The sequence below is a fragment of the Dendropsophus ebraccatus genome, chromosome 4, assembly GCF_027789765.1.
Source record: "Dendropsophus ebraccatus isolate aDenEbr1 chromosome 4, aDenEbr1.pat, whole genome shotgun sequence".
Taxonomy (NCBI): domain Eukaryota; kingdom Metazoa; phylum Chordata; class Amphibia; order Anura; family Hylidae; genus Dendropsophus; species Dendropsophus ebraccatus.
The window spans coordinates 169719477-169734841 of record NC_091457.1 but is presented as its reverse complement, the minus strand read 5'-3'; the positions used below and the strand labels follow the sequence as shown (position 1 = coordinate 169734841).

At 48.7% G+C, this 15365-nt stretch overlaps 1 protein-coding gene across 6 annotated transcripts in view; it reads right to left on the bottom strand.

Moving 5' to 3' along the window:
* DPYD (dihydropyrimidine dehydrogenase) overlaps positions 1–15365 on the bottom strand; it is an 850395-nt gene that overhangs the window by 54229 nt on the left and 780801 nt on the right. Inside the window, exons 21-22 of one of the 6 annotated variants that reach the window (XR_011362702.1) lie at positions 6355–6507; positions 5574–5628 (exon numbers count right to left, since the gene is read on the bottom strand). The exons of 4 other annotated variants lie outside the window; for them this stretch is intronic. The gene's annotated coding sequence lies outside the window, so the exon portion shown is untranslated. The remainder of the gene's footprint in view (positions 1–5573; positions 5629–6354; positions 6508–15365) is intronic. One more of the 6 variants, XR_011362703.1, reaches the window with a different exon arrangement.

Genomic DNA, 15365 nt, shown 5'->3' with positions numbered 1-15365 from the left:
ACCGTCGCGGTAACGGATCCTATACGGGAGATACAACCGCCACGGTAATGGATCCTATACGGGAGATACAACCGTCATGGTAACAGATCCTATACAGGAGATACAACCGGCGCGATAACGGACCCTATACGGGAGATACAGCCGGCGCGGTAACGGATTCTATAGGGGACATACCACCGACACAGTAACGGATCCTACACGGGAGATACAACCGGCGCGGTAACTGATCCTATACGGGAGATAAAACCGTCGCAGTAACGGATTTGATAGGGGACATAAAACCGGCATGGTAACGGATCCTATACGGGCGATACAACCGGCACGGTAACGGATCCTATACGGGAGATACAACTCGCGCAGTAACGGATCCTATAGGGGACATACAACCGTCGCGGTAACGGATCCTATACGGGAGATACAACCGCCGTGGTAACGGATCCTATACGGGAGATACAACAGTCATGGTAACAGATCCTATACAGGAGATACAATTGGCGCGATAACGGACCCTATACGGGCGATACAACCGGCGCGGTAACGGATTCTATAGGGGACATACCACCGACACAGTAACGGATCCTACACAGGAGATACAACCGGCGCGGTAACTGATCCTATACGGGAGATAAAACCGGCACAGTAATGGATCCTATACGGGAGGTACAACCAGCACGGTAACGGATTCTATTCGGGAGATACAACCGGCACGATAACAGATTCTATAGGGGACATACAACCCACATGGTAACAGATTCTGTACGGGAGATACAACCGGCGTGGTAATGAATTCTATAGGGGAGATACAACCGGCACGGACTATATATTGGAGATACAGTATAACCGGCACGGTAACGGATTCTATTTGGAAGATACAACCGGCACAGTAACAGATTCTGTACGGGAGATACAACCGGCACAGTAACGGATTCCATATGGGAAATACTATGGCTTCTCCTTCCTGCAGTAACTTTAATGCCGCCTCACGCACAATTACTTTCTGGACTAATATTTTAGCGGTGCGGCATATCTGCACATTAACGGTCACGGGCGATTAGCTTCCTCTACGGGGAGTGAGGGCTCCGCTATATTTTCCTAAATCTCTCATTTTATGTCCATTAGATTTCACTAATTCTCAGCATTATTAGGACGTGGCATCCCAGCCGTATCCCCTCAGGTCAGGATATCACGCAGCCGCGGTGGTGGCGCTCTAGCTTTAGCGGTTACCGCTCACGGACTCCTTTCTTCTGCCAGGTTCATTACTTACAGATCACTGAACTGTTATTGGTCAACTTGAGCGCTAAGTGACAGTGACGACGATGTAATTATCCGCTTTACATTCTGAGCCCTATAAACCGGACATGCGAAAGAAGAGCCCGTGGAGTCAGTGTAATGACAAGGGAAAAACCAAGGCTAGGTTACCATCCACATACACCTGTTCGGAGTGTTGCCCTTTATCAGTGTGGAGCAGGACAGCACAGAGACACAGGCCACCAAACAGCACAGAGACACAGGCCGCCAAACAGCCCAGAGACACAAGCCGCCAAACAGCCCAGAGACACAGGCCGCCAAACAGCACAGAGACACAGGCCGCCAAACAGCCCAGAGACACAGGCCGCCAAACAGCACAGAGACACAGGCCGCCAAACAGCCCAGAGACACAGGCCGCCAAACAGCACAGAGACACAGGGGACGCCAAACAGCACAGAGACAAAGGCCGCCAAACAGCACAGAGACACAGGCCGCCAAACAGCCCAGAGACACAGGCCACAAAACAGCACAGAGACACAGGCCGCCAAACAGCACAGAGACACAGGCCGCCAAACAGCACAGAGACACAGGCCGCCAAACAGCACAGAGACACAGGCTGCCAAACAGCACAGAGACACAGGGGCCGCCAAACAGCCCAGAGACACAGGCCGCCAAACAGCCCAGAGACACAGGCCGGCAAACAGCACAGAGACACAGGCCGCCAAACAGCACAGAGACACAGGCCGCCAAACAGCCCAGAGACACAGGCCGCCAAACAGCCCAGAGACACAGGCCGCCAAACAGCCCAGAGACACAGGCCGCCAAACAGCCCAGAGACACAGGCCGCCAAACAGCACAGAGACACAGGGGCCGCCAAACAGCACAGAGACACAGGCCGCCAAACAGCACAGAGACACAGGCCACCAAACAGCCCCGAGACACAGGCCGCCAAACAGCACAGAGACACAGGCCGCCAAACAGCACAGAGACACAGGGGCCGCCAAACAGCACAGAGACACAGGCTGCCAAACAGCACAGAGACACAGGCCGCCAAACAGCACAGAGACACAGGCCGCCAAACAGCACAGAGACACAGGCCGCCAAACAGCACAGAGACACAGGCCGCCAAACAGCACAGAGACACAGGCCGCCAAACAGCACAGAGACACAGGCTGCCAAACAGCACAGAGACACAGGCCGCCAAACAGCACAGAGACACAGGCCGCCAAACAGCACAGAGACACAGGCCGCCAAACAGCACAGAGACACAGGCCGCCAAACAGCACAGAGACACAGGCCGCCAAACAGCACAGAGACACAGGCCGCCAAACAGCACAGAGACACAGGCCGCCAAACAGCCCAGAGACACAGGCCGCCAAACAGCAGAGAGACACAGGCCGCCAAACAGCAGAGAGACACAGGCCGCCAAACAGCAGAGACACAGGCCGCCAAACAGCACAGAGACACAGGAGCCGCCAAACAGCCCAGAGACACAGGCCGCCAAACAGCCGAGAGACACAGGCCGCCAAACAGCCCAGAGACACAGGCCGCCAAACAGCCCAGAGACACAGGCCGCCAAACAGCCCAGAGACACAGGCCGCCAAACAGCCCAGAGACACAGGCCGCCAAACAGCCCAGAGACACAGGCCGCCAAACAGCACAGAGACACAGGAGCCGCCAAACAGCACAGAGACACAGGCCGCCAAACAGCACAGAGACACAGGCCGCCAAACAGCACAGAGACACAGGCCGCCAAACAGCACAGAGACACAGGCTGCCAAACAGCACAGAGACACAGGCCGCCAAACAGCACAGAGACACAGGCCGCCAAACAGCACAGAGACACAGGCCGCCAAACAGCACAGAGACACAGGCCGCCAAACAGCACAGAGACACAGGCCGCCAAACAGCCCAGAGACACAGGCCGCCAAACAGCAGAGAGACACAGGCCGCCAAACAGCAGAGAGACACAGGCCGCCAAACAGCAGAGACACAGGCCGCCAAACAGCACAGAGACACAGGAGCCGCCAAACAGCACAGAGACACAGGCCGCCAAACAGCCCAGAGACACAGGCCGCCAAACAGCACAGAGACACAGGCCGCCAAACAGCACAGAGACACAGGCCGCCAAACAGCCCAGAGACACAGGCCACCAAACAGCACAGAGACACAGGCCGCCAAACAGCACAGAGACACAGGCCGCCAAACAGCACAGAGACACAGGCCGCCAAACAGCCCAGAGACACAGGCCGCCAAACAGCACAGAGACACAGGCCGCCAAACAGCCCAGAGACACAGGCCGCCAAACAGCACAGAGACACAGGCCGCCAAACAGCACAGAGACACAGGCCGCCAAACAGCCCAGAGACACAGGCCGCCAAACAGCACAGAGACACAGGCCACAAAACAGCACAGAGACACAGGCCGCCAAACAGCACAGAGACACAGGCCACCAAACAGCACAGAGACACAGGCCGCCAAACAGCACAGAGACACAGGCCGCCAAACAGCAGAGAGACACAGGCCGCCAAACAGCCCAGAGATACAGGCCACCAAACAGCACAGAGACACAGGCCGCCAAACAGCACAGAGACACAGGCCGCCAAACAGCACAGAGACACAGGCCGCCAAACAGCCCAGAGACACAGGCCGCCAAACAGCACAGAGACACAGGCCGCCAAACAGCACAGAGACACAGGCCGCCAAACAGCCCAGAGACACAGGCCGCCAAACAGCACAGAGACACAGGCCGCCAAACAGCACAGAGACACAGGCCGCCAAACAGCCCAGAGACACAGGCCGCCAAACAGCACAGAGACACAGGCCGCCAAACAGCACAGAGACACAGGCCGCCAAACAGCACAGAGACACAGGCCGCCAAACAGCACAGAGACACAGGCCGCCAAACAGCCCAGAGACACAGGCCGCCAAACAGCACAGAGACACAGGCCGCTGATATTCTGGGGATGTGCGAGCTACAAAGGCTCAGGAAACTTGGTCAAAGATGGAAAGATGAATGCAGCCGGTTACACTGGTCAACAAATTTTCAAAAGTTGTTTGGTTCAGAAATAAAATTATCCATTTCTTAATGATTATTATCTGCTGAATTCAAATATCACAAGGAGAAATGTTAATTGGCTCTAGTTTCTATGATATGGAAGAGTTCTTGTTTTGTGAATTGTATAGAATACAGTATAATAGCCGACATATTTATTACTTCTGCAATTATAAGGAAGCTCGGTTACTGCTCATAAACGTTTGAAATAAATTCATAGGAAACTTAGTTCTATCTGAAATCAATCATTTGTTTATTGACCTCTGGGATGTCGCTCCTTATTCAATGGCTTCTCGGTGCATTTACACGTCTTTTGTATTCATACATGGGATTGTCTCTGATAACTGTCCAACAGTAATCTGCAAGCATTGATGGCTTCCATTTACACCGATACCTTAGGCTAGGTTCACACTGCGTTTTTGCCATGTTTTTTTTTTATCCGTTTTTTGCAAAAAACAGATGAAAAACGGATGCATTTGTGTGCATCCGTTTTGATCCGTTTTTCCATTGACTTCCATTATAAAAAAAAAAATAACAAAAACGGATCGAAACGGATCGTTTTTTTTCTCTCAGTAGTGTTGACACTACTTTTGTGTCCGTTAAAATAAAACGGATCCTTTTTTTTTTTTATAATGGAAGTCAATGGAAAAGCAGATCAAAATGGATGCACACAAATGCATTTTTTCATCCGTTTTTCGCAAAAAACTGATGAAAAACATGGATAGCAAAAACGCAGTGTGAACCTAGCCTTATACCATAACTATTGGTCATTCTAAGATGATGCAATATACCAGTTGATGATGCAATACTGATGATGCAAACTTTTCCTAGTATTGTATCACAGGCTGTGAGAAGTATAGAAAGTGCGTCCATATCTTGAAAATTACAGCCAATTTCAAAATTTAAACATCATTTTCTATCTCAGCGCCCCAAAATTAGTTTGGTTCAACTTTTTTCATGTCGGAACCTTTTTGGCTGTTCACCAGTGTTATCAGCAAATACTGGAGGCCAGTGTGCACTAATCAGCCAGGAGGCTGCACATGGGACGTACTTGGACGTTCTAACATGGCAATGATCCAAAACAAGAGGTCAAGTCGACCTGTCATTGGCTACAACAGAACAAAGTGAAGGTTCTGGAGCGGCCATCTTAGTCTCCTGACCTCAGTATCATTGAGCCTCTCTGGGGATTGTCATTATGATTTAAAAAAAACTAATACAACATATACATATATATACCTATTGTACGTGTATATTAATATACTTTCATTACCTATGTTCATTTGATTTATACACCACAGATTTGTAAACGGTTTATTTTTCTTGACCTGTAAAAATTATTTGAAAAATTTCTAAATAAAACCTTTTGAAACGTTAAGAAAAAACACAGCAGTGTGATAATAAATGGAGTCACCCGACCACTAACCATGAGGGGGAACCGACCACTAACCATGAGGGGGACCCGACCACTAACCATGAGGGGGACCCGACCACTAATCATAAGGGGGACCCGACCACTAACCATGAGGGGGAACCAACTACTAATCATGAGGGGGACCCGACCACTAACCATGAGGGGGAACCGGCCACTAACCATGAGGGGGAACCGACCACTAACCATGAGGGGGACCTGACCACTAACCATGAGGGGGAACCGACCACTAACCATGAGGGGGAACCGGCCACTAACCATGAGGGGGAACCAACTACTAATCATGAGGGGGACCCGACCACTAACCATGAGGGGGAACCGGCCACTAACCATGAGGGGGAACCGACCACTAACCATGAGGGGGACCCGACCACTAACCATGAGGGGGACCCGACCACTAACCATGAGGGGGACCCGACCACTAACCATGAGGGGGAACCAGCCACTAACCATGAGGGGGACCCGACCACTAACCATGAGGGGGAACCGGCCACTAACCATGAGGGGGAACCGGCCACTAACCATGAGGGGGACCCGACCACTAACCATGGGGGGGGGGGGGGGGGAGAAAGGTTTTTGTGTTATCATTCCTATTCTCTGAAAAAAGAAGAAGAAAGCCAACCTTCTGCCGGGGTGTGTAAGCTCGAAGCACAACTCTCTCTCTGTACCCAGCATATCCCTTATAGTCCATGGAGCTGATCATCTGTCACATACATCCCAGGATAGCGATGACTGGCGGTTCCTTCTGGTTGCGGCACATCTGGCCGCCTGTCACCTATTAGACAACAACACATTCTCTAAACAGAACGGATTTCAATTCATCAGGGACTAATGTGGAATGTGCGTAACGTAAGTACCTTGTGCGCCGATTTCCATAGATTATCATATTCATGATGGTGTGCCGAGAAAGCTTTCCGCTCGCTGCAGCTACAACAGGAAGGCATGAACGCCGTGACAGACACTTTATCTGCATTTTGTTCGGCGTGTAAGAGAAGACGCCGCACATATTTATGTTAATTGAATCCTGTCAGACTTTAACACCGTAATTGGCCATTTACTGCTGGAAATATGGTGCAGCCGCTTATAGTGGAGTGCGAAGCGTCTTCTCCCCCGAGACCCGGATAATAGAAATCCGTACGGGAGACGAGGAGTGGGCTGCACCGATACACTGATAACACCAAGCTGTGGGTCACGACGGGTCGCAACGGACGCCTCATTCTCAGATATGACTGACCCCCGGCACATAGGAACCTCCAGCTCTGAGGGAGTCACCCCCAGATATGACTGACACCCCCCCCCCCAAAGGGCCAGAGATTTGTAAATTACTTCTATTTAAAACCTCTCCAGTCTTCCAGTACTTCTCAGCTGCTGTATGTCCTGCAGGAAGTGGTGTATTCTCTCCACTATGACACAGTGTTCTCTGCTGCCACCTCTGTCCATGTCAGGAACTGTCCAGAGCAGCAGCAAATCCCCATAGAAAACCTCTCCTGCTCTGGACAGTTCCTGACATGGACAGAGGTGGCAGCAGTGAGCACTGTGTCAGACTGGAAAGAATACACCACTTCCCGCAGGACATACAGCAGCTGATAAGTACTGGAAGACTGGAGAGGTTTTAAATAGAAGTAATTTACAGATCTCTGGCACTTTCTGGCACCAGTTGATTTGAAACTAAAACAGTTTGGGAGAACTAAACCTTTAATGGGCAGTGGGAATTTAAAGATTTTAATGCATTTTTTTGCACATGGTGACGCAATATAGACCACGCCCTCTTCCTGCACAGGTCGCGCCCTCTCCCCGCACAGGCCACGCCCTCTTCCCGCACAGGCCGCGCCCTCTTCCCGCACAGGCCGCGCCCTCTTCCCGCACAGGCTGAGCCCTCTTCCTGCACAGGCCGCGCCCTCTTCCTGCACAGGCCGCGCCCTCTTCCTGCACAGGCCGCCCCCTCTTCCTGCACAGGCCGCACCCTCTTCCTGCACAGGCCGCACCCTCTTCCTGCACAGGCCGCACCCTCTTCCTGCACAGGCCGCACCCTCTTCCTGCACAGGCCGCGCCTTTTCTGGCATCTAAATGTATAATAATTGTATAATGTCCTGTGCATCAGTTTTTCTCCAGAATTTCAGAGCCAACACATTAGTATATTAGAGTTATTATATGCAGATTATCTGTAAATGAGAGAATACCCCCCCAGGGTATCAGCTGCCCACACCCCTGGGGTATCAGCCCCCCTCCAGGGTATCAGCGGCCCCCACCCCCAGGGTATCAGCGGCCCACACCCCTGGGGTATCAGTTGTCCACACCCCCGGGGTATCAGCCTGCCTCCAGGGTATCAGCGGCCCACACCCTGTGGCTAGCTGTAGGTGCCCCTAGTTAGGCCTATAAGCCCCAGCTACAATATAAGAGACTGAAGACACATCCTGACCCCCTAACAGTGCGGTGTGCGGGGTATGAGGGTGTCCTGACCCCCTAACAGTGCGGTGCGCGGGGTATGAGGGTGTCCTGACCCCCTAACAGTGCGGTGCACGGGGTATCAGGGTGTCCTGACCCCCTAACAGTGCGGTGCGCGGGGTATGAGGGTGTCCTGACCCCCTAACAGTGCGGTGCGCGGGGTATGAGGGTGTCCTGACCCCCTAATAGTGCGGTGCGCGGTGTATCAGGGTGTCCTGACCCCCTAACAGTGCGGTGCGCGGGGTATCAGGGTCACCTGAGGGTTTACACTAAAATATCAAAATCCCGGCTGTTCTCTGGTTTCTATCTCCATGTTTCATTTTCTTGGCTCCTGACTGACATGTCGCTCACAGGGTACAAGGGGCCGGGACCCCCGCTCTAAAGGTACTATTAGACGGACCGATAGGGGCCCGATAACAACTGTAAACGAGTGCCGATCTGCTAGATCGGCGCTCGTTTACTGGGCCTATTAAATGGCCCGATAACGGTTTAACAAGGGCTGCATGGACATTGTTACCGATGTCCTTGCAGCCCTTGCTTAAACGGTATACTTTACCTATCCAGGCTACAGGGCTGCTTCTCCCCGGGTCCCGTGCGCTCTAGCTTCAGAGCAGCGGTCCTGGCCTGTGATTGGCTGAGCGGCCGGTCAGCTCAGACAGGACGCTCTGAAGCTAGAGTGCGCGGGACCCGGGGAGAAGCAGCCCTGGAGCATTGATAGGTAAAGCCCGACAATTATAGGTTCTAATCTTTATCAATGATAAGTCGATGACAACGATCATCGTCTGATCGTTGTCTTTATTACACGGAGCGATAATCGGCCGAATGGTGTAATAGTACCCCGAGTGTCTACTGCTGCCATCTACACCAGAAGAAATGGACACCACAGCGTTAATCAACACCCTCGAACAATATGACATTGTTAAGGTGTGATGTCATACAGCGGCTGATGTCATCATTGTTACCAGGAGTCTGGGGGACGGTTGCTATCACACAGATGGTCTATTGCTCTGGATCAGCTACTCTGGATTGATTAAAGGGGTTATCCGGTTAGGTAAACTAAATGCGGAATCATCCCCCACCCCCTCCTGGAGACAATTCCTTCCATACCTGTCATTATCTTATCTGGTTCCTTCTGCTCATTTCTGCTAAAGACATAGAAATTTCTCTCTGAGCTGTTGGGTCCCAACCTGCTCCCTTCCCCTGCTCCCCCTGTTCCCTCTCGGGAGGGGTTATTATACGGGAGCGGTTATTATACGGGATTGGTTATTGTACGGGAACGGTTATTATACGGGAGCGGTTATTATGCGGGAGCGGTTATTATATGTGAGGGGTTATTATATGTGAGGGGTTATTATACAGGAGGGGTTATTATACGGGATTCGTTATTATACGGGAGTGCATATTATACGGGATTCGTTATTATATGGGAGCGGTTATTATACGGGATTCGTTATTATACAGGAGGGGTTATTATACGGGAGGGGTTATTATACGGGATTCGTTATTATATGGGATCGGTTATTATACGGGAGAGGTTATTATACGGGATCAGTTATTATACGGGAGGGGTTATTATACGGGAGGGGTTATTATACGGGATTCGTTATTATATGGGAGCGGTTATTATACGGGAGGGGTTATTATACGGGATTCGTTATTATATGGGAGGGGTTATTATACGGGATTCGTTATTATACGGGAGAGGTTATTATACGGGATCAGTTATTATACGGGAGGGGTTATTATACGGGAGGGGTTATTATACGGGATTCGTTATTATATGGGAGGGGTTATTATACGGGATCAGTTATTATATGGGAGGGGTTATTATACGGGATTCGTTATTATACGGGATTCGTTATTATACGGGATTCGTTATTATACGGGAGAGGTTATTATACGGGAGGGGTTATTATACGGGAGAGGTTATTATACGGGAGGGGTTATTATACGGGAGGGGTTATTATACGGGAGAGGTTATTATACGGGAGGGGTTATTATATGGGATTCGTTATTATATGGGAGCGCTTATTATACGGGATTCGTTATTATATGGGAGCGGTTATAATACGGGATTCGTTATTATACGGGAGGGGTTATTATACGGGAGGGGTTATTATACGGGAGAGGTTATTATACGGGAGAGGTTATTATATGGGAGGGGTTATTATATGGGATTCGTTATTATATGGGAGCGCTTATTATACAAGATCAGTCTCCCGCGTCACATCACACACTTTACAAATAAAAAGAGGAGCTGATCAGAATTCTGTCCGGTTCTCGGTCCTGGCAGCGAATCTGAGGCTTCATTTCCATTTCAGACAAGTAGATATCAGATAGTTTAATGTCTGAACAGTAATAAGAGCAGATTTCATGGCTGTGGATAACGTCCGGACCGCAGAGACTATTACAGATGTTCTGCCGCCACCACCAGGCACAGCCGCCGCTCCCATACCTTTTAACTATTTGCAATTACGGCGCGGCCCCTTATCAGTTAATGGCGCCGATACAGAAAGTGTATTTAAAATGCAATTACCGCCGGCGCCGCAGATTTCACTCATTTATTTCTAAATCTATAACAGGAAAATTGATTTACTTCATAATTTACTAAACTAAAATGTGAACGAAGAGACTGCGGCTACTAAATCAGTGCATGCCGGGGCAGGGGGGTCGGGGGCATGGAACTGCTAGAGAGACTGTACATATATCAACATAGAGAGTATATACATCACTATACAGCATATATATCACTATACAGCATATGTGGTGTCCCACCACGGGTGTTCTACTTTGAAGTGGCAATGAAGTCATGTATAAGTTTTGCCACTAGATGTCAGTAGTATGTATATATGTCGCACAGCTGTAGTCATGAAAGGGTTATTGTTTTTTTTGTGATCTGTACACCAATGAGAGCTACTCTTTTCTTCCACCTATCACATGGGGAGAGGAAGTGTAGATCCACACTTAGGGCAGTTCTATTCTGTTTCTCAGTGGAGCAAGACACACAGATCAGACATCCCTGCTGAGTTAGCCAGGAGTCTGGCTTTACCAGGTTCCCCGTCCAGGACAGAACAACTGTAGCGTACAGACATGTATGAAGAACACAGAGACTTTCTCTAAAGCAACATTTATCCTCAAGATGCAGTGCTAGACACCTAAAGAGAGGACAAGTAAGGGATCAACACAACCCATGCCGTGAACATCTCTAAAAGTGTAAGACAGTCTCCTAAAGACTGGAGCTTGTGTCACCCTGATAGGACGGGTAACTCAATACTACAGGGCAAAAGGTGGTATAGCGACAAAGGTCAAAACACGGGCACAAGTAATCTCCTTCATTCAAGTATTCTCTTTAAGTATTCTTCTTCTTCTAAAGTTCTGTCAGAGTACAGTACTACATTGGGTTGAGACTCTCATGACCTACTCCTCTACACTCTGAACTCTCTACTCTTCTCAGCACGCAACCAAGTCAGCACTGCTACTTTACGCTCTACCTCAACAGCTCTCAGTACGGATCTGGTGAAGTCAAGTTTTTATCAGTCACGTATCATTCACTTGTATCACAGAAGATTTCTAAGTAAAAAGGAAGTTTATCTTACTGGGACTCAGTGATTATTGCACACAAGCTGCACCGTCCTTGGGTTATCTCCCCGTTTTGTGGGTGGCGGTAACGACAGCCCGGATGGGTCATAACTCCACTTTGGACCACCGTGATAAGCGCCCAAGGAACCCATCACAACCCGACAGGTCACCGACCATTTGGGAAAGGTATAGCCAGCCACAAAAACTAAAAGCAGGTGTGCCCCCATACCCGTGTGCTGAACCAGCACTGACGTCACAACAACCTACCACCTGGCTGAGCTATCCTCCACCGACCAACCCCCACAGTAGTGGTGTCACACTGTACCATCTATCAAGTAACCGGTCGCAGCTGCAACACCACACAGCAGCCCAACACACATATGATATATATATATATATATATATATATATATATATATATATATATATAGGAAAATTCCTTGCAGCAGTGGGTGCCCGCAGTCTAACACGAATCCTTGGTTTATGCGTATATATGTGAGATTCCATTGGCTGATTACACGGCACATGCACACTGCATACTGACACGCATGTTGTTGCGTATAGACATGGCAGTGCGTTCCACTGAGAACCAGCATCCACACATGGCGTCTTGCCTGTCCAGGACTTTGAATTTATTTAGAAGTTTTTTTTGTATAGTTGTGCACCCCACAGCTGATGTTCCGGAGTCGGTGAGCGCCGCTTGATTTCATTCACATGTGCATTTGATTGCTGAATTAATGTTTATGCTTTTTATATGATACACAGTACTTATATATCACATGTTTGAATATGGTTACTTTACATTATGTACTGAATATGCACTCACTAGGAGTATTTAATATTGATGTGCACATTTGTAAATTTTCTTCACTTAATTTGTATTTGTATTCACTCCTAATTACTGGCTTGCTGTGTATATATATATAACCCCTCCTAGGGGAGTGTGTTCACTGCTTGAGAAAAGCTCATACTGATTGAGCTGAAACGTCGCACTTTGTATATGGGTAAATAAACCTTCACTTTTTGCACTTTCTATTGGAGTGCCACAGCATTTTATATATATATACACACAACACTATACAATCACTATACAGCATGTACATCAGTATACAGCCTAAATAAATCCACAACAGGATGGCTCCTGTATATAGTGATGATGATACTTCCTATTGCATAGAAACATAGAAGATTGTCTAAACCCTTCTCCTCTGAAGTCTTTACTAACACAGAACTGCCAATATGATTCTCAGAGGATTCCTGCTCCCCAAGTGCATTATTTTACATTTGGAAACATTGAGTTGCAGTCTCCATTGTTTGGACACTTATCTAGTAACACCAACTTATTCTCCATATTATTGACACCTACAGGAATATCAGCCCAATTGTGTCATCAGCAACAGACAAACCTTACCCACCAACCCTTCTCCTATGTCACTATCCTTACCCACCAACCCTTCTCCTATGTCCCTATCCTTACCTACCAACCCTTCTCCTATGTCACTATCCTTACCCACCAACCCTTCTCCTATGTCACTATCCTTACCCACCAACCCTTCTCCTATGTCACTATCCTTACCCACCAACCCTTCTCCTATGTCACTATCCTTACCCACCAACCCTTCTCCTATGTCACTATCCTTACCCACCAACCCTTCTCCTATGTCTTTATCCTTACCTACCAATCCTCCTATGTCACTATCCTTACCCACCAAACCTTCTCCTATGTCACTATCCTTACCTACCAAACCTTCTCCTATGTCACTATCCTTACCTACCAATCCTTATCCTATGTCACTATCCTTACCCACCAACCCTTCTCCTATGTCACTATCCTTACCTACCAACACTTCTCCTATGTAACTATCCTTACACCTTCTCCTATGTCACTATTCTTACCCACCAACCCTTCTCCTATGTCACTATCCTTACCTACCAATCCTCCTATGTCACTATCCTTCCCTACCAACCCTTCTCCTATGTCACTATCCTTACCCACCAACCCTTCTCCTATGTCACTATCCTTACCTACCAACCCTTCTCCTATGTCACTATCCTTATCTACCAACCCTTCTCCTATGTCACTATCCTTACCCACCAACCCTTCTCCTATGTCACTATTCTTACCCACCACACCTTCTCCTATGTCACTATCCTTACCCACCACACCTTCTTCTATGTCACTATCCTTACCTACCAACCCTTCTCCTATGTCACTATCCTTACCCACCAACCCTTCTCCTATGTCACTATCCTTACCTACCAACCCTTCTCCTATGTCACTATCCTTACCCACCACACCTTCTCCTATGTCACTATCCTTACCTACCAACCCTTCTCCTATGTCACTATCCTTACCTACCAACCCTTCTCCTATGTCACTATCCTTCCTTACCAACCCTTCTCCTATGTCACTATCCTTACCTACCAAACCTTCTCCTATGTCACTATCCTTACCCACCAACCCTTCTCCTATGTCACTATCCTTACCCACCAACCCTTCTCCTATGTCACTATCCTTACCTACCAATCCTCCTATGTCACTATCCTTACCTACCAACCCTTCTCCTATGTCACTATCGTTACCCACCAACCCTTCTCCTATGTCACTATCCTTACCCACCAACCCTTCTCCTATGTCACTATCCTTACCCACCAACCCTTCTCCTATGTCACTATCCTTACCCACCACACCTTCTCCTATGTCACTATCCTTACCCACCACACCTTCTTCTATGTCACTATCCTTAAATACCAACCCTTCTCCTATGTCACTATCCTTACCTACCAACCCTTCTCCTATGTCACTATCCTTACCTACCAACCCTCCTATGTCACTATCCTTACCCACCAGCCCTTCTCCTATGTCACTATCCTTACCTACCACACCTTCTCCTATGTCACTATCCTTACCCACCAACCCTTCTCCTATGTCACTATCCTTACCTACCAATCCTTCTACTATGTCACTATTGTTACCCACCAACCCTTTTCCTATGTCACTATCCTTACCTACCAACCCTTCTCCTATGTCACTATCCTTACCTACCAAACCTTCTCCTATGTCACTATCCTTACCTACCAAACCTTCTCCAATGTCACTATCCTTACCTACCAATCCTTCTCCTATGTTACTATCCTTACCCACCAACCCTTCTCCTATGTCACTATCCTTCCCTACCAACCCTTTTCCTATGTCACTATCCTTACCCACCACACCTTCTCCTATGTCACTATCCTTACCCACCACACCTTCTCCTATGTCACTATCCTTACCCACCAACCCTTCTCCTATGTCACTATCCTTACCTACCAAACCTTCTCCTATGTCACTATCCTTACCTACCAACCCTTCTCCTATGTCACTATCCTTACCTACCAACCCTTCTCCTATGTCACTATCCTTACCCACCAACCCTTCTCCTATGTCACTATCCTTACCTACCAACCCTTCTCCTATCTCACTATCCTTACCTACCAACCCTTCTCCTATCTCACTATCCTTACTCACCAACCCTTCTCCTATGTCACTATCCTTACCTACCAACCCTTCTCCTATGTCACTATCCTTACCTACCAACCCTTCTCCTATCTCACTATCCTTACCTACCA